This window comes from Panthera pardus, unplaced genomic scaffold (genome assembly GCF_024362965.1).
Source record: "Panthera pardus isolate Hobbes unplaced genomic scaffold, ASM2436296v1 HiC_scaffold_17, whole genome shotgun sequence".
NCBI lineage: Eukaryota > Metazoa > Chordata > Mammalia > Carnivora > Felidae > Panthera > Panthera pardus.
Genome location: NW_026526732.1, coordinates 109,177,311 through 109,193,401, shown reverse-complemented (window position 1 = coordinate 109,193,401; position 16,091 = coordinate 109,177,311). Strand labels below are relative to the sequence as shown.

At 42.7% G+C, this 16,091-nt stretch overlaps 1 protein-coding gene and 1 non-coding gene across 2 annotated transcripts in view; one reads left to right on the top strand and one right to left on the bottom strand.

Annotated features, from left to right (window-relative positions):
• The window catches only part of LOC109252608 (histone H2B type 1-C/E/F/G/I), a 490,736-nt gene that overhangs the window by 281,864 nt on the left and 192,781 nt on the right, over positions 1-16,091 (bottom strand). The gene's annotated exons all lie outside the window — the stretch shown is intronic.
• Positions 12,209-12,290, top strand: TRNAS-AGA (transfer RNA serine (anticodon AGA)). Its single transcript has one exon. It is a non-coding gene; the product is annotated as a tRNA-Ser (tRNA).

Here is a 16,091-nt window from a genome sequence, read left to right as displayed (position 1 = left end):
AGGGCATCCCCTTGAGGACACGTGCTATTTCCCAGCATTTTGGAATAGATGTCAAGTGCAAAGATGTAGATGCGCTGGGCCGGGGAGACCTAGAACCCGAGGGACAAAGTTCTGGTGGTGAGGGAACCACGGAGAAGGAGCTCGAATTTCTATGTATTCTTCTTACGTCATTGACAAATCCCTCAACTGCACACACACAGGAAGATGTTCCAAAACTCTGTCGGAAAGAGCAGCTGGAAGGCCAATAATGTTCTCTAGAGATTCAGCAGGCAGTTCTGGGGGACACAGAGGTTAAAGTTCACGCCTCTCCCAGTTGGAGGGAACTTGGTTAACAGTACTGTTATTTGAGACTTCAGAAGCATTTCCCCTTAGCAGTAAGTGACAAACCCTAGTCATAAGAACCACACAAAAGGAGTGACGGCTATGTCTTTAGCTTAAAGAAACACTAACATAGACCAACCATAACAAAGGTTCAATCTTATGTACTTCAGAAGGACTACCAGAAAACTCTGAATGTTTGAAAAGAAAGCAATACACATCTATGTAGTCCATGGGTCAAAGAAGATAACAAAATGGAAATTTAAAATTGTTTTGAGCTGAAAAATAATGAAATGCATTATATTCTTATTTGTCTGATGTAGCTAGAGCCATTTTTAGAGGGAAATTTTTATTTTTTTATTTTTACATATTTTTAAATGTCTATTATTTTTGAGACACACACACACACACACACACACACACACACACACACACAGAGCAAGAGCAGGGGAGGAGCAGAGAGAGGAGGAGACACAGAATCTGAAGCAGGCTCCAGGCTCCGAGCTGTCAGCGCAGAGCCCAGTGAGGGGCTCGAAATCACAAACTGCAAGACCATGACCCGAGCCGAAGTCCAACACTTAAATGACAGAGCCACCCAGGCCCTCCCCCCCCCCCCAAATTTTTATTTTTGACTGCAGGTATTAGAACAAGACAAAGGTTGAAAATAAGTGATTTAACTTTTTAATTTTATGGCTCAGCAAGCCATAAAACGTTGGGAATTTAAATGCACAAAGTAGAAGGCTCTAAAAAAATAAGTGCAAAAATCAATCAGTGGAAAACAGACATCCATCAGAGAAAATCAACAAAGTAAAAAAGCTGGCTCTGAAAAGAAGGATAAAATCGATACACCCTGAACAAGACTAATCAAAAAGACGATAAGATAAACACACAAAATACCAGCAGTAGGAATGAAATAGATGATATTCATATATATCCTAAATATATTTTGAAAACAAGAAAGAGGCATTATAAACATCTTTATGTCAATACATGAGACGTGTTCAATGAAATGGATACATTCCTGGGAAAACACAATTTACCACAACTGACACAAAAAGCAATAGGAAACTGAATTGTCCTATTCCTATTAAAGAGATTGAATCCATAATTTACTCACTGTGTCCGGGGTGCCTGAGTGGCTCAGTCGGTTGAGCATCTGACTTTGGCTCAGGTCACGATCTCATGGTCTGTGAGTTTGAGCCCCGAGTGGGGCTCTGTACTGACAGCTCAGAGCCTGGAGTCTGCTTCAGATACTGTGCCTCCCTCTCTCTCTCCTGTTCGTGCTCTGTCTCTCTCTCTCTGTCAAAAGTAAATAAACATGAACAAAGAAAATTTTTTTAAATAAAGAGATTGAATCCACAATTTAAAAAGTCACTCATATAAACTTCCAGGAGTAGATAGATTCATTTGTAATTTTTCTATGCAAAGAGAGATGAAATCAATCCTACTGAAATCTTACAGAAAAAAAAACATCTTTCAACTCATTATATGAGACCAACATAACTGTGATCCAGAACCTGAAAAGACATTATGAGAACAGCATATTACAGGCCAGTATCTCTTATAAACAGAAGCGAAGCTCAAAACTGTTAACTAAGATAAAAGCAAATCAAATCAAGCATATTTTTTGAAAGAGCTGAAACATCATGATCAAATGGACTTTATTCTAGAAATTCAAGATTGGCTTAACATTTTTAAAATGTAATTTACCGCATCAATAAAATAAATGTAAGAACCAATGATCATCTTATTAAACACAGAAAAAACATTTGATAAAATTCAACATCAATTCATGATAAAAACCCAAAAAATGCCGAATAGAGGGGAATTTCTTTAGTCTACCTAAAACAATAAAATAATACCTACACTGAACCCAGTCTGGGAACATGACCAAGATGTCTATATTATTTCTTTTACTCAACATGGTTCTGGAAGTAAAATCTAGTGCAATAAAACAAGAACAGAATAGAAGTCCCTGGGTGGCTCAGTTGGTTGAGTGCCCGACTTCACTCAGGTCATGATCTCATAGCTTGTGAGTTCAAGCCCCACGTTAGGCTCTGTGCTGACAGCTTGGATCCTGGAGTCTGCCTCCCTCTCTCTCTGCTCCAACCCACTTGCATTCTGTCTCTTTCTCAAAAATAAATAAACATTAAAAAAATTTTTTTAAAAAACAAGAATAATTGATATTAATACTGGGAAATGAAACCTTCCATTATTATGAATGTACAAAACTGAGAAGAATCTAAAAATTACTGGAATTAGTTAAATGAATTTAGTTACTTTCGTTACTATTCAGAAGGTTATTGCCTTTGTGGTCAATGTGCAAAATGTCAAACGTGTGAATATATTCTAGCAATAAACAAGTGAAATATAGAATTTTCTAAATTCCATTTCAATAGCATTACAAACATTACCTAGGAATAAGTCTGACAAAACTGTGCAAGAAGACTCCATCAGAAACTACAAGACATTACTGGGCTACATTAAAGAAGACCTAAGCAAGTGATCTCTTTTGCATATGGGATGACTCAAGAGTGTTAGGATGTCAAATCATCTTAAATTACTCAGCAGATTCAATGAAATCCAAATCCAAATCTCAGAAAGTATTTTTGTAGAAACGGGCTCTAGTGCAAAGGAACTTGCAAAGTCAAGTCAATATTGAAGAAGATAAACTAAGCTAGAACAATTACGCTGCCAACTCACAAAATAGGTCCTAGATAAATTTAGTCAAGCGAGGGTGGTCTTTTTCATAATGATACAACATCTTGATAGAATTAAATGAACCTTGACTTCCTACTTCGTGTTATAAATGCATTACAAACAAAACTATTTCGTGATAAACCTTCATGTGAAAGAAAAAACAACCCAGTTTCTAGAAGAAAACAGAGCAGAATATCTTCATGGACTTGGGCTAGAGAAAGATTTCTCAAATGGGACCAACTGAGTCATAAAATAAGAAGTTGAAGAGTTGGACACTTCAAATAAGGATGTATTGGTTGCAAAAGACACCCACGAAAAAAGCAAAAACAAAGCCTTGAAATGGGAGGAGGTATCTGGGATCTGTATGTATATTATCCATCCATCCATCAAATGAACGTCTACGAATAAATAAGAGTAGACAACTCAACTTGAAAGTGGGCAACAGGGGCGCCTGGGTGGCTCAGTTGGTTAAGCGTCCAACTGCAGCTCAAGGTCATGATCCTGCAGTTTGTGAGTTTGAGCCCTGTGTTGGGCCTCTGTGCTGACAGCTCAGAGCCTGGAGCCTGCTTTGGATTCCATGCCTCCCTCTCTCTCTGCCTCTCCCCTGCTTGTGCCCTGTCTCTCTCTGTCTCTCAAAAATGAGTAAACATTACAAAAAGAAAAAGAAAATGGGCAACAGGCTTGGCAGACATTTTGTTAAAAATATTCAAAATGGGGGCGCCTGGGTGGTTCAGTCGGTTAAGCATCCGACTTCGGCTCAGGTCATGATCTCACGGTCTGTGAGTTCGAGCCCCGTGTCGGGCTCTGTGCTGACAGCTCAGAGCCTGGAGCCTGTTTCAGATTCTGTGTCTCCCTCTTTCTCTCTCCTCCCCTGCTCATGCTCTTTCTCCTCTCAAAAATAAATAAATGTTAAAAAAAATTTTTTTTAAATATTCGAAATGGTCAATAAGCATATAAAAAGGCACTCAACATCATGACTCACCAGAGGAATGCAAATCGAAACCAAAATTAGATAGCACCATACACCCATGAGAATGTCTAAAATTTAAAATTCTAAGCATAAAAACTAGTGGTAAGAGCATTTTCACGTTGCTAGTAGGAGTATAAATTTGTGTAACCACTTGGAAAAAATGTTTCACCGTGCCTACAAAAGTTACACATAATATTCTTGTGACCCAGATATTATCCTACTTGACCATGTAACCAACACAAAGAGCGTGTACGTGCATGTTTGTAGCAACGTCATTTGTGATAGTCAAAGTCTGACCCACCTAAATGTACTGTCAGTGGCAGAATGGAAATGTGGAATAGTATACAGCCATTATAAGGAATAACTACTGATAAACACAGCAACGTGGCCAAGCCTCACAGATACGATGTCACTCAAAAAAACACCTAGAAGGGGCGCCTGGGTGGCTCAGTCGGTTAAGCGGCCGACTTCAGCTCAGGTCACGATCTCACGGTCCGTGAGGTTGAGCCCCGCGTCGGGCTCTGGGCTGATGGCTCAGAGCCTGGAGCCTGCTTCCGATTCTGTGTCTACCTCTCTCTCTGCCCCTCCCCCATTCATGCTCTGTCTCTGTCTCAAAAATAAATAAAACATTAAAAAAAAACACCTAGAGGAGTGTCCATCTCCACTTATAAGAAGTACGAAAACAGCAAAATTAATATATGACGATAGAGTGCTTGTCCTTGGAGGGAGGGTACACACGGACAGGGATGAGACTAATGAGAGCCTTCTACACTGCTGAAAATATTCTGTATCTTGATCGTGGTGATTGTCATACAGGTATATGTACATGCGAAAGCTGATCAACTATATAATTTTAAGATTTGTGGTCTTTACAGTATGTAAGTTATACCTAAATTGAGAAAATGAAAAAAATTAAGGCAAAATAAGGATGGTCTTCACTCACTAAGGAAGGAAAGCAGGGAGAATGCCTCATTAGCAGATATGCATGACAAGACATGATAAAGGGCGAGGTGCTGGGTGACTCAGTCGGTTAAGCACCCAACTCTCGACTTCGGCCTAGGTCATGATGTCATGGTCGTGAGATCAAGCCCCATGTAGGGCTCCACACTGAGCATGAAGCCTGGTTGGGATTCTCTCTCTGTCCCTGCCCTGCTCATGCTCTCTCTCAAAAAAAAAAAAAAAGTTCCAATTTCAATAAGCATCAAAAATGTCAACTGCCTAGCAGTAAATCTAATAAAAGATGAGCAAGATATCTATACTAAAATCCTGTATTCAACCAGAAGAAGGTGAATAATATAAATACTTATCGATTTAAAAAGAGGCAAGGGAGCAGGAATGGGAGGACAGAGAACAAACTGGCAAAGTTGAGAGAACTGGAAACAAAACTAAGTAACTACTTATCTTTAATGCTCGTAGACTAAATATTTCAATTATAAGACAGATCATCATAACGGGAAAAAAATTTACCCAAAACGATATGCTTTTTATAAGGCACACAGTTTAAACATATGGATTTTTAAAAAAGAATTGAAGTAAAAAAATGGAAGACACAGAATAAATAACAACAACGAAAACTGACCCAACCCACTTTAATGATAATAATTTGAATTTGTAGCCTTTAAGAAAGAAGCATTACTAAAAATAATGAGGCTATTTCATAACCTCCGGGGTCAATTTAGTAAGAAAATATTACACTATATTTGTACGGGCATAATAACAGCTTCAAAGCACAGAATGCAAAAGATGGACAGAGCTAAATGAAGATACACAAAAATCCATAATCATAGTTGATATTTCAACACCTCTGTAGAAATAACAAATGGGACTTAGAGAAAAATTTCGTATGGAAAATTAAGTAAAATTTAGTGAGGAAATTTTAGGCAACTGGATCAATACGATACCCAACTGCAGAACACCTGAGCTTTTGGGGGACACAGGAGACACTGAGCAAAATGACTACAGGCGAAGCATCACGCAAGTCTCAACAAGTTTCAGGAGACAGAGATCAAGCAGAACAGGTCCAGCGCTGGAAAATTAAATAAAAACCAATGTCAAGAACATCAACAAGTGGAAAATCCTCAAATGTTACAAAATCAAGTAACGGAACTGAATTTACAAAATAACCCTGTGGGTCAAATAAGTTTAAAAAACTGTAAACGATTTTTAACTGCATGATAATGAAAACCGGATCTATAACGTCTTATGACAAGAAGCTACAACAGCACTTGAAGTCTAATCGTTAGCTCCAAATCTACACATTAACAGAGAAGAAAAATGGAAAGGTAATGATCGAAGCTTTCATCTCAAGAATCGAGTTTTAACAATCCAGTAAATTAAATCTTTAAAAGTCTCAAGGAAAAAACAATAGTAAGTGTGATACTCGCTGAAAAAGAATAGAGGAAATTAATAGAACAAAAATTTGCTTTTCACATAGTAAAATTGTTAAATCAAGACTATTTTTTAAAAATTTTTTTAATGTTTATTTATTTTTGAGAGGGAGAGAGACAGGGTGTGGGCAGGGGAGGGGCAGAAAGAGAGAGGGAGACACAGAATCCAAAGTGGGCTCCAGGCTCTGAGCTGTCAGCGCAGAGCCCGACGCGGGGCTCAAACCCACGAATCGTGAGATCGTGACCTGAGCCAAAGTCGGACGCCCAACCGACTGAGGCACCCAGGCGCCCCAAATCCAGACTATTTTTAAGGAGGAAAAAGTATAAAAGGGGTACATTAAAGATCTTACTGATATCAAGATCAGAGTGAAAAGATAAAATGAATAGTTCGTGGGGAAGGAATCTGATAATAGAGGATAAATCACAGGTTCCTTTATAAACGTGACTTACCAAAGCAGACACAAAAAGAAATTAAAAGTTCAAACAGTCTGAAGTCTACGAGAGAAATTAAAGTCATAATTACCCTCAGTGTTAGTCTGCTATGGCCGCCATTACAAAATACCATAGAATCAGGGGCTTAAACAACAGAAATTTATTTTCTCACATTTCTTGAGGCTAGAAGTCCAAGATCAAGGTGCAGTCTTGGTTTATCCAGAGACCTGTCTCTCTGGCTTGCAGAGAACCATTTTCTCTTATGTGAAGACAGCTGTGTCCTTATATGGCCTTTCTCCCGTGAGTGCTCATCTCTGGGGTCTCTCGGTGTGCAAAGTTCTTCCTATAAGGGTACCGGTCAGATTGAATTAGCGCCCATCCTAACAGCCTCATTTTAACTTAATTTCCTTTTTAAAGTCTCTATCTCCAAGCGCAGCCACATTCTGAGGTGGGGCACTGGGGTGGGGGTGGCGGTTAGGTCTTCAGCACCTGAATCGGAGGGAAAGGGCGCCTGGGTGGCTCAGTCGGTTGAGCATCCGTCCGACTTCGGCTCAGGTCATGATCTCACAGTTCATGGGTCCAAGCCCCATGTCGGGCTCTGTGCTGACAGCTCAGAACCTGGAGCCTGCTTCAAGTTCCGTGTCTCTCTCTCTGCGTGTGTGTCCCTCCCCCATTCATGCTATATCTCTCCCTGTCTGTCTCTCAAAAATAAATTTAAAAAGTTTAAAAAAATGCATCTGGGAGGGAACACAATTCAGCTTTTAACACCTTTTGACAAAGCAAACAGTATGCAAAAATGGCTTCACTGTTGAAACCTTAAACCATTAAGGAAGGAATAATACCATACATAAACTCTCTCAGCAAACAGAAAAAGTAAAAACATTCGTAACTCTCTTGACGAGGCCCGAATAATCTTCATACTAACACCTGACAAGGGTATTACTGGAGAGGAAATTCCAGGTCAATCTATGTGTTGAACATTCTAGATGTAAAACTCCTAAACCATATAATAGCAATCAGATCCAGTAATATCAGTGATCCAATGAGTTGAAAGTAAAGAGGTAATGCTTGTCTTAGTAATATGAAATTTGTTTAATATAAACATCAATCACTTGAAATGTATCACAAAGAGTAAGAGAAAAAAATCAAATGATCATAGCATTTGACAAAAGTCAACACCCCTCATTAAAAACTTTCACCAGTCTAGGAATGGAAAGGAGATTTCTTAATCCCATGATGCACATATACAAAATCCGACATCTGACATCCTGATCATGGTAAGTATTTAACACTTTCTCCCAGATACTGGGACCAAGACAAGTATGGTCACTCCCACCACTGCTTTCAAAGTTGTATTGGGATCTTAGCTCATAAAATAAGTTAAGGTATAACAAAGAATTAAAGACATTGAGATTGGAAATGAAGAAATATGACTGTCATCATTTGCAGATGACGCAATTAGGTCCTTGGAAAACTCCCCAAATCTATAAATTATTAGAATTAATAAGTAAAAATAGCAAATTTGCTGCATACAAAACCCAACATCCAAATAAATATATGTCATCTTCATACACACTGGCAAAAAAAAAAAAAAAAAAAAAAAGACAACTTTTTAAAATGTCACTTACAATAGCAAGAAAACTATGAATAACCTAATAACAAATACAGTAATAAATGTCATTAAAAAGTACAACAGTGCTACATTAATAGCTCCAAATCACTGTGCAGAGAATTTTAAAAATTGTCTAAATGAAAGGATATACCATATTCATAGACTGAAAGACACAGACTCAACGTATTTGAAATAAAATATTCAAACAGGACTTTTGGTAGAATTGACCATCTCTAAAATGCAATTTCAGGGGCTCCTGGGTGGATCAGTCGGTTAAGCGTCCAACTTCAGCTCAGGTCATGATCTCACGGTTTGTGAGTTCAAGTCCCGCATCGGGCTCTGTGCTGACGGCTCAGAGCCTGGAGCCTGCTTTGGATTTTGGATTTTGTGTCTCGCTCTCTCTCTGCCCCTCCCTCTCTCTCTCTCAAAAATAAACATTAAAAATTTTTAAAAAATCAAATAAAGTGTAACTGCCAGTGGAAAGGACTTAGCATAGTCAAGGAAGTCTTGCACAAGAACAAATCTGGAGGACTTTTACTACCACATAACAAGACTTATTCTAAAGCTATACTGATTAAGAAAGTGTGTTACTGGCATAAGGATAGATACAAAGATCAATACAACAAAACAGATACACCTACACAAAACCACACACATGTAACAAAGTGCCACTGCAATTCAGCGGGGCAAGTGATAGATTTTTCAAAAAGCAGTTCTGAGTGAACTCAACATACAAAGGAGAACGATGTGGACATTGCCCTCCTCTGTAAACTATCCCCTAAACTAATTCAAGATGTATTCAAGACCTAACTATGTGAGCTAAAACAATAAATGTTATAGAGGAAAACAGGAGACGGTCTTCACGAACTTTGAATTAACGAAGATTTCTGTTTAATAAGCACAAAAAGCAATACCCATTAAAAAAAGATAAATTGGACTTCTTTCAACTTAAGAACTTCAGCACATCCAAAGACAACACTACTAGCGTGAAAAGGCACAGAGCGGGAGGAGATATTTGTCACACACACATTTGGCAAAAAATTTATGTCTAGAATATGTAAAGAACTCCTTAAAATCAGTAAGAAAAAAGGCTATAGGCAGTAAATCAGATGGTGGGAATCTGGGTAATCTCCTGGGGCAATGGCTGAAAAACTGGCCACTAACAGTGAGGGCGGCTTTCGAGGAGTCAGTAGGCTTCCCCTCAGTGTGATACAGGTGCATTATTTTTAATTCTCTGGGAAGGCAGAACATTTCAGCTTTAACGTCTATACAGGGTACAGCAGGTTGGCATAAGCACCTAGTTCCACTTTCTGGCCCTTCCCTTACGACAGAGGCTAGAAGGTTAAAAGTACAAATCCTGGGGCGTGTGGGGGGCTCCGTCGGCTCAGGGCCCGTCTCTTGACTTCGGCTCAGGTCATGATCTCACGGTTCGTGGGTTTGAGCCCCACATCAGGCTCTGTGCTGCCAGCTCAGAGCCTGGAGCCTGCTTCGGATTCTGTGTCTCCCCCTCTCTGCCCCTCTGCCCCTCGCACTCTCTTTGTCTCTCTCAAAATTAAGTACACATTTTTTTAAAAAAGAAATGTAAACTACTTTCTGACTGTTGTGTTTTCTTAGATTCTGTTTCTGTCTATCTGATACCCACTGATCACAGGGCCAAGTTAACCCCCCGAGTTTTTTTTTTTGTTTTTTTTTTTTTGTTTTTTGTTTTTTTTTTTTACATCTCCTGCTATCCAGAGCCCAATACTCTGACCCACCTCCCAAACTGCTTCTAGGGGACCCGAGTAGCATCAAAGTTTTCTTGCAATGGCACCGACCTCTCCTCTCTGAGACCAGGGCACAAGTCACTGGCTGACTTGCTTTCTGCCATGACAAAAGGCTCTTGTGCCAAATTTTGAGACCCACTGCCCTGGAAAGTACACGGGTGTTGCAGAAGCCTCCAGATTTCTGCCCCGAGGTTCAGGCAACAGACGTCTGAAATCAACCATTCCAGGGGCAGCGTCTGGATTTTCTGCTTTCTCGACTGCAGAGACAACGCAGGCTCTCTGGGAGCCCATCTCCGCGGGGTTGGATTAGAGCTGGCACCTCCCTCCACGCCCCCCCCCAAACTTTCCTAGGGGTCTGTATTCTTCATTAAACCCCTTTCGCTTACAATAGCTTCAGAGGTTTTGTTTTTGAAGGAAATCTTTAGGGACATACAACACAATGTAGTAGTGATGAGGAAAAAGACGTGAACTGTAACGACACAGCTCAAGAAAGTTTCACAAACGGAACGCACCTGTGTCCCCGGGACCCCAGAATGAGAAACCCCATTCTCGGCATCCCGGGCAGGTTCTCCTCGCGGACTTTCGCAGCCACAGGGACCTTCGACCATCACCTTTCTGATTCCTACCACCACACATTTGTTTTGTCTGTTTTGAAAGCATGAAACGTTTCTGTTTTTTCTCAGGTATTTGACTTCCCTCGAACTACAGTTGCACAGGAATTTACTTACAACGTCACAGGTTTGTTAAAAACGTGTGGACCAAATAAAAGCGTCATAATGTGACACATTACGGCAACATCTATATCACAACTTCCGTTTTGCTTTAAATTTGCACTTAGTCACGTTATAAGTTGACCCGATGTGTAAACAATGACTACGCGATTGATGCTCAGTTTGATGGGCAAGGCAGTTCAGCCAATAGACTGCTCAGTTAAACCCGGAGTCCGGCTCCTTTACCCCAAACCCGCCTTAATACTCCCCTCAGAGCAGACTCCCCTCCATTAAACCGGGGGGTTTCCTAGAATTGATTTTATGTTAGGAGAGGAACCTCCTTCATCTCCCTCCCACCCCCTTCCCTCTTCCCGTCACCTCTCTCCCCCCTCCTCCTCTTGTCTTTATTTTTGCCTCAAAAAAGGGACATTTATTCAAAGAAAAAAAGGCAAAGAATAGCAAGATACTCATCCCTGTCTCCCTCCTCTCCCCTCCCCTGCTCCTCCTCAACCCCCCTTCGCCCCACGCACAGACCCCTGGCTGCTGCGGGGAGCAGGACAGCCCCTCTCACATAAGGTCGGGAACACTGAGGGGCATGTCCTCAATGGAGGTGTTGCAGAAGGTCTGGGTGTCTCCAAGAGTCCCCTTGTCTTCTTCGGTCACCATGGTAATAGCCACAGTCTATGGCCACATATGGCTTTAGCCGCCTCCACGCATACTTCAGTCCTCCGGGCGGTTTAGTGGCGCCGAAGCCCCTTCTGTCTTCGGCTCGAACCCCCTCCTCCTCCCCACCCATGCCCTCCTCCCTCCCCTCCTTGTCCTCCCTGTTTAAAAATTAGATTAAGACCTTCTAAGCAGGACAGACAAAATCCGCTTCAAGAGTTGGGAAAACGCGGCCGGAGAAACTAACATGTAAACCTAAGAGGAAATACAGACGCTGCGGGGCGTTGGTTAAACCTGGAGAGAAACAGCCCGGGCCTCGGCCCAACGTCAAAGCCGAGGGGGAAACAAGAGGCTTAGCAACCTGCCGGCGAGGGGGTGCAGAACTCTGAGCGCCCTCCGCCCGGGGCACACAGCCAAGGAAGCAGTCCCCCGCCTGGTGCCCGCCTGGTGCCCGCCTAGAACTCACCGGGAACCCACCTGGAGCCCGCGTGGAAGCCCGGAAGTCCTGGAAGCCCGGACTCACCCGGGACCGCTGGTGGCACCGCCGCTCCGGGGTCCCGGGGGTCGGCCCGGGGGATCCGCGGAGCTCCCGAGGGATCGTGCGCGTCGCCGCCGCGGCCCACGGAAGCCGGGCCGTGCGCTCCCGCCCGCGGGTAGTCGTGGCCGAGCGGTTAAGGCGACGGGCTAGAAATCCGTTGGGGTGTCCCCGCGCAGGTTCGAGTCCTGCCGACTACGGCGTGTTTTTCTGCGCCCCCGCGGGTACTGCGGGGCGGCCCTGGTGACCAGGGCCCCGCTCCGTCCCTCTCGCTGCCTCCGGGCTCCCGTCGTGCGGCGGTTTTTTAAAAAATGGTCTTCACAGGCAAAACCCCGCAAAACCCACCGAGCAAGCTTTTCTCTGCGGCGACGCCGCCTGGGTTTCCTCCTACGGGTGGCGCGCCCGGTGGCGGGGGCACAAGGCCCGGGTGCCCCCGCAGACCCAGCGCGGAGGGACCCCGGGCCCTGCGCGGTTTGCGGCGCTCCCGCGGGAGGACGCCACGCGCGCCCCCCGTGCGCCCCCGCCCGGGCTGGCGGTCTCCGGGCCGCGGGCGCCCCCTGGCGGCGGGGCTTTCCCGCGGGTCCCGGGCCCCCGACCACGTGCTTGCTCCATTCCGTTCTCGTCCGTCTTCCTGCACCTCACTGTTTTCTAGGCAACCGGATCGGATGCAAACGAAGCGAGCTGCATGTGTCACGATGAGTAGTACAGAAGGAGAACGGTAACCCGACAGCCGGGACGATGGACACAGGCAGCATCCTGTGCCGCCCAGAGACCTACTTCGGTGGACTCGACCTCATCTGCGTGGTGCTCGGCTAAAAGCGCACAATCTGAATTTAACTTTCGGGAAAGCATCAAACTCAGGGTGAGGGGGCGTTCTACAAAATACCTGCCCAAGTTAGGCTTTGAAGGTCAATGAGATGAAACACAAAGATGGGGGCGCTCTTCCAGACGAAAGGACTAAGGAGACAGGACAAATGAATGCCATCTATTTTTGTTGAAATAAAGGATTCGCACAATTGGCAAAACAGTAACAAGGTCTCTAGATCAAGTAAGAGTTTTAATCCAGATTTCATAACTGTTCTGTGGTTAGGAAAGAGAACGTCCCTGGTTTTAGGAAATACACACTGAAGTATTTAGTGGTAAAGGGACATCTTGTCTGAAACACTAGAAAAAAACATATGTGTAAACTTATTTCTATATATCTAGCTATTTAAAAACATATCATAAATTAACAGCGAATATAGGTGAAGGATTTATGAAAATTCTTTGTACTATCTTGCAACTTCTCCATAAATTAGAAATTAGATCAAAATAAAAAGTTGAAGGAAGAAAAGAAACCCATAGAACAATTAATTTAACAATATGCTCCTTTAAATAAAAACCCAAGCACAATTTGAGCATTAGACATAACATAGGGAAATACTATGTTTCGAAACACTCAATTTAAAAAAAAATGTTTGTTTATTCATTTTGAGAGAGAGCATGTGTCCAAGCAGGGTAGGGGCCAAAGAGAGAGGGAGAGAGAGAATCCCAACGTGGAGCTCGAACCCATGAACCGTGAGATCAGGCTGAAATCAAGCTGGATGCTCAGCCATGGGAGCCACCCAGGTGCCCCGGAAAGACTCAATTTTATCAAGATGACAACTATTTCCAAATTGATCAATAGGTTCAATAAAATCCAATCAATCTCTATGTATTGTATGGAAATTAGCTCACTGCTTTAAAAACACATTTGGAAATGCAGAAGAACTTTGCGCCCGAAAGAAGATAGCAAAGTTGGAAGAAGATAGCAAAGTTGGAAGAAGATAGCAAAGTTGGAAGACTGATACTATACATATATATATATATATATATTATATACTGATACTGATACTATATATATATATGTATATATATATATATTCAAGACATATGTAATTACTTATAAATCCATACTAATTAAGACAGTGTGCTCTTGGTTATTATATATGTAAATACTAAAACATTGCCTTCTTATATTTATTTTAGAGAACGAGTGCGAGTAGGGGAGAGGGGCAGAGGGAGAGTAGGAGAGAATCCCAAGCAGGCTCGACACCCAGCTCGGAGCCCCATGAGGGGCTCCATCAGATGACCCCAGGATCATGACCTGAACCAAAATGAAGAGTCAGCCATTCAACTTATTGAGCCATCCAGCGCCCCCATTATCTTCATTATCTGTGTCAACTTGGCCAGGTTGAACTACATTCCCCAGAATTCCCTTTTCTATGTGTTTCTGATTGGATGGTCCCCAGGAGACATTCTTGGGGGAGATTTGGAGGAAGAGGTCAAGTAGCAGCCATCTTGTTGCTCATTTTAACTCATCTGCTGACTTACCTCCTCAGGAGGCAGAGCTGGGTCTGCCACTGCCCCCCACCCCCCCTTCCCCTGCACCCTCCTTCAGCCTCCTCCTTTCCCGGATCACATGTGTGCGTTTAGCCCTAAATGAAGGGCCCTGGCTTCTGCAGGACACCTGCACCACCGAGTTCTGAGGCAACCAAAGCTGACACAGATTTCAGTCCATCCGGTGGGATCCAGTTCATGCTTGTGGGTTCCAGCTTGTTCTAATCTTACCCACTTTTTATCTGTCTTCCCGTCTGGGTCAAACTGCCCTGGGGGGTCTGAGCTTCAGCGCTTCAACGTTTATGTGGACTATTCAACCGGCTTCTACAAATCTACATGTGTACACATGCATCTGTCTACCTCTACGTATCGATACCTGTATATGAAATTTACATAACCATCCTGGGGGGGGGGGGCGCTTCTGCCATTGAACACTGACCGCCCTTATTTTTTCATGGACTTGCACTAAGCGTTAACCCTCACGTGTTGACCAGGAATAAATTTAGTTGTTGAAATGTCTGTATTCAAGAAGAGGGTCACGGAAGAAAAAGATGATTAAGCAACCACACAAAGGAATGGGCGAATACCCCGCCAAGATTTAAAGTCAGATCGGTGGGCTGGAAGCGGCCAGTGCCAGAAGGACTTGTGATCTGCAGCATTGTGGAACACCTGAGACCAGACATACCCGTCCACCTTAAACTGGAAAACGGAATACGGTGTACAACACAGTGTTCTTCGGACAGCATGCGACTCCAGACAGTCACTAACGCGGATACCTGGCAGAAGAAAAACGAATGAGAAAAAAAGCACCCCACCTTACTGCTGGAAAACAGATCGAGAGGGACATTTCATGATGGTAAAGGGGTAAATACATCAGGACATAACAACCCTACATCTGTATACCATTAATAACTGTTTCAAAATACATGTAGCAAAATCCGAGAAACTGCAAAGAGAAAGAGAAAAGTTCCTCAAATACAGTTAAAGATTTTAACACTCTCTTTCAGTAATTGGTAGAACACAATGGTCAGGAAAGTCAGTCAGAATATGCCAGATTTGAACAACGTTATCAATGAACTTGACCTAATTAACATTTATCGAACCTTCTATCCAACAACAGAATATATTATATTCAAGAAACATTGAATACTCACGAAGGCAAATTGTATTATGGGCTATAAGACAAATCTTGGTAAGTTTAAGAGGATGTGAAATCATGGAAAATATGTTCTCTGAGCATGACAGAATTAAACCAGAAATCAGTAACGGAAATTAAAGACAATACATCTAAATAACCCACAGGTCAAATAATACATCACAAGGGAAATTTAAGTTTTTTATTAAGAAAATACAAACAAGGGGCACCTGGGTAGTTCAGTCAGGTAAGTGTCCGACTTCAGCTCAGGTCATGACCTCACGATTCGTGGGTTCGAGCCCCGCATCGGGCTCAGGGCCTGGGGCCTGCTTCAGGTTCTGTGTCTCCCTCTCTCTCTGCTCCTCCCCTGCTCACACTCTGTCTGCCTCTCAAAAACAAAGATTAAAAAAAATTTTTTTAAAGAAAGTAAAAAAACATAAAACATCTACAGCTGAAGCTTTGTATAGAGAGCAATTTATAGCAAGAGATGCTTATATTATAAAAGTTC